Source organism: Solanum pennellii, chromosome 4 (genome assembly GCF_001406875.1).
Source record: "Solanum pennellii chromosome 4, SPENNV200".
NCBI classification, from domain to species: Eukaryota; Viridiplantae; Streptophyta; class Magnoliopsida; order Solanales; family Solanaceae; genus Solanum; species Solanum pennellii.
The window spans coordinates 49156553-49164506 of record NC_028640.1 but is presented as its reverse complement, the minus strand read 5'-3'; positions in this window follow the sequence as shown (position 1 = coordinate 49164506).

Genomic DNA, 7954 nt, shown 5'->3' with positions numbered 1-7954 from the left:
TGCCCCCCCCCCAACGGCTATTTGAGTAAAATTTCAGCCAATAAGAGCCCTACCGCACCCCAAACTTTATTAATACCCTAAAGTTTTAAAAATTACACTTTAACCCATTTTTTTACTTATAAATACCCTTAAATTTCATTCTTTTAAATCACAAAATCATCTATTAATCTTCTACTCTCTCAACTCTCTACTCTCTAATCTCTAATTCTATAATATATAATATCTTAAATTCCGGTGTTGCCTTATTTGGTCTTTCGAAATTAGATTTGGAGCTTCAAAATTTAATTTTCAACTTTCCACATTTGGCTTTCGGCGGTCATAAACGTCTACATTTTTAAGTAGACGTTCGGTACATTCGTTCCAACTTATATTTTACTTTTCATTTATATTTAAATAATTATTTATTTATTTTGTGATTCATTATTTGCATTACATTTTGTATTATATATAATCTCACGTTTAATTTTTAATATGGATTTCGGTAAAAATATTGTTCGAAAATGAAAGGGCAAAAAAATTGCATTAGAGCGTGTAAAAAAATATTTGTAACTTTACGTCCTCTGATAATGCAAAAATCGATTGTTCTTCTAAATCAAAAACTAAAAGATCTACTATATTAAGAATAAATACGGATATTAAAGACATGTTGATGATAGGTTTTCAATATTGATAGTAATTCGGAATTAGATTCTTATCATGAACATTTACAACGCCGCTTTGGTAATTTTGATGAGGATTTGCCTAGTGATAATGATAATGATAATGATATTGATAATTATACTGATACGCCTACTTTTGATGATGATGATGATGATGAAACTGAGCCACCTATGGCTACTAATACTCCCAGTCCCGCTCCTTTTCGTTGTCCTGCCCCTGTTCCCCCAGTACATCCTAGGCCTAAGGTAGAATGTTAAAAAATCAATTGTTTGGCAATTTATGACACAAAACGAGATAAAACACAAGCTATTTATAGTAAATTTAAACATAGATTAAATCATAAAAACTGCTGGCAAATCTGGCGGGATGGGACATTTGAGTAGTCATTTAATGTCTTGTTGTAAAAATGAATTTTTGCATGCTAAAGCGGTAGCGGAAGCGAAAAAAACGGTACCCCCTTCCTGAAAATGTAAGAGTAGGCGGCTCTAACATGGTACAGACACAATTAAATTCGCCTAATGTTTCTGGCTCTAGTTTACCACTTTCATATAGTAGAGAAAAAGATCTTGAAGAACTAGCTAAAATTATATGTGTTATAGGTTTGCCATTTAGTTTTGCTGAAAAACCCGGTTTTATACATTATATTTAAATTGTATATAATCCAAATTTTAAAGGTTTTGCTAGAAATACAATAAAAAGGCTGTATTTGATTATCATGCACAACATTTTCAATATCTGTGTTGTTTATTTTATTATAATACTTTTAAAATATCTATTACTTCTGATATGGGTCGTAGTGTAAACGGTAACGATTATTTGACTGTTACTGCACATCAGATTGATGAAAATTTGTATATGCAAAAAAGAATTTTAGATTATAAATGTTGTCAAATGCAAAAAATCGGTAGTTATATTGCTCAAACTATTTTAGATATTTTACAAAGTTATGGAATATGTGATAAAATAAGTAGTATAACCTTAGATAACGCTTCAAGTAATAATGTTGCTGTTGAATATTTAAAACCTACACTTTGTCCTTTCTATGATGATAATTATTATATTAGGTGTGGTGCACATATATATAATTTGATGGTTAGAGATGGTGTACATATATATGATAACGGATGTACGAAAGTTGAAAATTCATGTCATTTTATATTTAAATGTCAAGTTAAGTCTAGGCGTAAAGATTTTCAAACTCGTTGTTTTGAAAATAATCTTCCACCCAGAAAAATTCCAAACAGTAGCTACTAGATGGAATACTTTATATGAAATGCTTGTAGTCGCTTATGAATATCGAGTACCCTTACAAATTGTTTGGAATGCTCATAATTCTGATATGACATATAGACTAGATGATAATGATTGGCGTGATATAAATTAACTTATAGATTTCCAAAATGTTTTTTACTTAACTACAAAAAGAATATCTGTACTTTATAATGCATCAATTTGTACTGTATTGCCTGATATTTGTATGATTTCTTATAAACTATACAAATTTAAAAATAAACAAAGATTTCAATAAACTATTGAAAAAATGATTCTAAAATTTAAAAAATATTATATTCATGTTCCTCGAATTTATTTAACTGCATGTTTGTTAAACCCTAAGTATAAAGATTAGGTGCATCAAGAATGGTTGAAAAAATATATTTTTACTTAGATATTAATGATGTGTTAGAAGAAATTCCTCGTTGTCAACAAGTTAAAGATAGCATAAAAATTGAAGCTAGATAATTGTATGATTTATATAATGCTAATATAAATTAATCAAGTGAAAATGAACCTGAAAGCTCTAGGGTTATATTTGATGAAAATAATATTGATGATTATTTAAAGAATATTATCTTTAACTTTCTCATGATATTAGAAATGATTTTGATGCCTATATTAATCAAAATACAGAACCTACTGAAGAGATTCTCCAATGATGGAGAAATCACGGCAGAGGATTTCCCAAACTAGTACCGATGGCTCGAGATAAATTAGCAATGGAAGCGCCGTCCGTAGCTTCGTAAGGCTTTAGTGCAGCAAGGCTTCAACTTGGAGAACATAGGAATTCACTAGTAGCCAACATCTTGGAGATATCGGTATTATTTTTAGATTGGATTAATGCCGAGAGAAGAAATTTAGTTGTGAACCACTACCGATCAAATTTCAAGATTTTGTTGATGAAGTAATGTAGGATTATAGTGACGACGGGATTGAAGCAATGGAAGATCTTTCTATTCAACCAATTCCCGAACATGTTACTAAAGAAATATTGAATGATTTACGAAGGAATTTATATGGTGGCACGAACTATTAGTAAAAGTATGATAATTCGAGATTCAATTCAAACAGAACCCTTCCTAGAAGGTGGTTGTGTAGATTAATTCTTTTAATACTCTACTAATATTTTTGTAAATATAATTGTAATATCAAATAAATATTAATCAAAATGTAGGCTACCGTCTTAATTTTTTTTTTAATATTGTTGTATTAAATTTAATTTTAAATATAGTCAATTTTTAATTTTATTATTTTAAAGTTTAAATTTAAAAATTTCAAACTTTAAGAGTTTGAAATTTGAATTTTATAACTTTAAATTTTGAATTTAAAATTTTCAAACTTTAAAAGTTTGAATTTACAAATTTAATGTTTGAAACTTTAAAAGTTTGAAAATTTAAATTTGAAACTTTAAAAGTTTAAAAATTTTAAATTAAAACTTTAAAGTTTGAATTTAAAAATTTCAAACTTTAAGAGTTTGAAATTTAAATTCTATAACTTTAGAGTTTGAAATTTTTATATTTTTTTTAACTTTAAAAGTTTTAAATTTAATTTTTTCATTGCTTAATTATTATAATAAAAATTATATTCAATTAAAAAAATTAAATCTAGTCAATCAAGATTCGCCATCAAGAGAGGGAAGAGCCTTGACTTTAGGTTAGGCCGGTCTCATCATTCACGCAATTCCCCCGTCCATCGATTGATCACGCGAGTACGCATCTAATTTCTTTTAATTACCTGTCCGTCCCAGTTACCGGTTCGGTCCGGTCCGCTATACTACCGGTTCCCTTCCGCACCGGGACGAAACAATACTATTTTTACCGGTTTCTCGGTCCGGTCCGGTAACGGTTCCGAAATGTTACCGGTTCGCACTATACGGTTCCGTACCGGTTCTGGTAATTACCGGACCGCCCGATTCTGGTACCGCTGCCACTCTTAACTGAAAGTATGAATTATTATCTATTTGACATCTTTTACGATTTATCTATCCATTTGTTACTTTTTTTACAAAAAATTCTTGAATGAAAATTTAAATTGTGATTATAAAAGTTAAATATCAATATGTTAAATTATTGATATTAACCAGGTAAAATTGGGCCGATCAAGAACCAATCCGTTTTTGCCCATGTGAGCCCAAAGTAAACCGGGCGGGTCAAGACCCAACTCGATTTCTATTCAACCCATTTTAATAATTCCAATATCAACCAAACCGCCCATTTAACGCCTTTAGTTTCAGCTATCATAGTTCGAACTACACTGACCTGATTTCATTTTAATTGAGTATATAGAAAACTTCTGAAGTAATGTTCGGTCATCTTTTTCGAAATGGCTTCATAGGAGTTAGAAATAGTTAAAAATTAGCCATTTTGTTCACCTTCTTTGCTTGAATACTCTTCATGTTTCCAAGCAAAGAGGGGTATGCTATGAACACCTAATTTTTGACGTGCTTATTTTACTCCTATAATATATAGTAACATATTTTTTGAATATATATTTTTATTTTTATTTTTCTGTTGTTTGTCTTTCCATGTATTATTATTTTTATTGGTCCATATGACCATATTTTGTTTGAATTGGGCTGATTTAGATTAATTTATGATAGTCCAATTGATTTTGAGCCGGTCTAATAGAAATGGTTAACATTGAATCCAAATCATTCATGATATTTTGATCAAAGGGCTATTATTGGACCCTAACAAAAATACAAAACTTAAAAAATTAACAGTTTTTGTATTTTAGATTTTTATTTTTCTTCTTCCCTTCGCTATCGCCACCGCCCCGGTGGCCACCACCTTTTTGGCTGGAAAAATCATCAAAAATTTACAAACCTTTCATCCATATTTATAGCCAAATTCTGTATATCTGAGAAAAACAAATATGAATCTTCACCTTTCTCCTTCGATTTATGAATTTTCGTTCATCCCCATCTCAAACCCTTTACAGAAATGTGTAGAGATCTTCAAGGGATATCTTTTGATATAAATTTTTGGTCCAAAATCCATCAAAAAAATTTCCGTCAATGTTTTCTGGCGACCTTCATTTACCCGAAAATTTATATCAATCTTTCCCCCCTCTCAACCTTCAAATTTATCCTTATCATTTTCTTTTGACCACATACGTCATTTTGATGTTGGATTTTATATTGTTTTGTTAATGTTGTTTAACTTTATCATGTTGGTTTTATAACTTGAATTATTATCAATATTATTTTTACAATTTTTTTTAATTTTAATTGTATTTTTATCTTTATTTTTTGACTTAGTTTTTTGTATTTGATCTTCAAAATAGTTTAGATGTTTAGATTTTGTGTTAGTGGGTTGAATTTTTTTTTTTGGTTTATTGGTCTTGATGAAATAGTTCGATATTTTGGACCTGTTTTTAGAGTTTAGATGACCCATTAGCTATTATTCAAGGGAAATTTTTCAAAATGTCAATATTTTAGTATTTAATAGAACCACTTAGCCACACTTTTGATATTTATCGAAAATGTAAATATTTTAACTTGTTATATTATTAATTTATGTATTTTTTTTCTTTGACTTAACTTAATAAAATACAACTAAAAAAACAACAAATTAGAGAAAATCAGGGGAGAGAATTTTTCAAATTAAGTAAATAGTGTTGAAAATATATTTTACTTAATTTACAGATTAGGAGACTAAAATACATAAAAATTCTCTAATCTTCCTCATCATCCAATAACAACTTTCTCTATTTATGATTCTCTTTCTTCGTAGTGAGCAAGACAATTGATCAAGGTTTTTGCCGGAACAAAGGAGATTTTTTTTAATATTAAGAGACTAAGGCAACAAATTCTCTTGTCTTCTTCGTCTTTCGTTAACGACTTTCAATTCTTTATTGAAAATCCCCATTCTACGCAGAAGACAAGACAATTGATAAATGTTTTTGCCGAAAAAAAGGAGATCGATACAAACAAATAAGCATACAAATCGAGTTGGGCTTCAAACTATTGAATTGGTGTTGAACAACACTACGGTTGTTGGATGCATTGCTGATGTCAAAAATTCGGTATTTATTCTTCGGTATTTATTTGAAAGATTTATTTCGAGTTCAAAGTGTTTTGGATACAACAATTCAAAATTTTATTTTGAATACAATTTGACTTTAATACAACAATTAAAAGATCAATAATTGTATGTCATTTGTTTTGAATTTGTATGTTTGTTGATGTAAAATTTGTATTTCCAGTCTGTTTCGAATACACATTTGCATCTAAATTCAATTATATTATGTAATTCGAATTGTATATTCAAGCTGATACAATTATTATACAATTAAGTTCAAAATATATTTTTACTTTGTAATCTATTTGGGATAGATATAGTAAATGATTGAATATTTTGATCTTTTATGTTGGATGCTTGGAATACCTAATAATTTGGAATTCTACTTAGTTGATGTTCTATAAATTAGATATTGGATATAATATAATTTTGAAATACATAACACATATGAAATACATTTTTATCATGAAATACAATTTTCTTTTGAAATACAATTTTTATTGTTACTATGATTATAAATTTGTATGTTTAGATGAATAGAATACAAATTTTCCTGGAATTTTAAGAAAAACTACACATTTTTGAAAAATATACAACTCAATGTTGTATCATTTTGGAATTAACACGAATTTACATAAGTATATGGATACAAACATGCTTCTTAAATAACTACAAAGTCATTTGGCATATCAATTGAAATGAATACAAACTAAGAAAGGAAAACAAATTTCATTATACAAACACAAACATGAAAATATTAATGATAACAAATACACATATACATATTGAAATGAGTACAATTTTAAAAAATGATACAAGATTCTAAAAAAATACAATTACATTGTGAAAGAAATAATTAAATGGATAAGGTAACAAGTGTAAGCTATGAAAATTAATTAAGGTTTGTGTTATTTGAGGAGAGGGGATAATGGAAAAAATTGTGTGAGAGAGAAAATATAGTAAAAGATTTAGAGAGAGAATGAGTTTTTTTTTTCAATTTCTGAAAAAAAAAATGTCGGAAGAGTAAAAGTCGGGATTTAAAAATGACGGATAATTGAAAGAGTAAAATTTGAGAGAGAGAAAGTATTTTTCTTTTATTAATATGAGTGATAAATAATTGGAAAAGGTGTTATAAATGTTAGGTAAAATAGGAATTAAATTGAGATATATAGTGTTGTTAAGAATAATGCCATTTTGACATTTTTATTAATATTTTTAAAGTGTGAAGGTTTTTACTAATTATGTTATTTTTTGACTAGGTTGCTAATTTTTCTATTATTCAATCAATAAATAAAAGAAATGGGCCATCTAAAATGACATTTGGACCTCTTTTAAATTTTCTGATAACCCATATAACTATTATTCAATTAATGAATAAAATAAATGGGTTATTTAAAAGGGCAAAAGAGTCTTTTAATTAAATTTTTTTTTTAAAAAATAGGAAATATTTCATTGGTCTTCTTGGATGACACTTTGAGAAAACAAAGAGTTCATTGCACCCATTGACTCTTAAGTTTTCAAGAAGAGTTGGGGATTTAATGCGCAACACCTATTTAAACCCCCTTCTTCTCTCATTTGAGAGGACACAAAAAAATATGTATAAAAAAAAAGAGAAGAACAAAATTACAATAGAGAAAAACATAAGAAAATTCTTCTTCTTAAATTTTTTTTAAAAAATCTTTGGTGATTTTTGGAATTCAAATAAGTTTGCTTCCACATTTTACTTGTCATCAATTTTAGGCATTTCTTTTACATTTCACATGTAATCTTAAATTTATATTGTTTTTTTTTGTTTGGATAAAGTTGTTTGTATTAAATTAGTTTTATTTAGTTAAGTCTATTATGATTCCTATGTGACTATATTTATTATTATGTCATTTAGTTTGTATTCCTTTTACTTAGTTTAGTCTATAGTAATTCTCATATGATAATGTTTATTATTATGTACTTATATATTTCTAATTGGTGTTTAGCTTAAAATTTACCTTATTATTAGT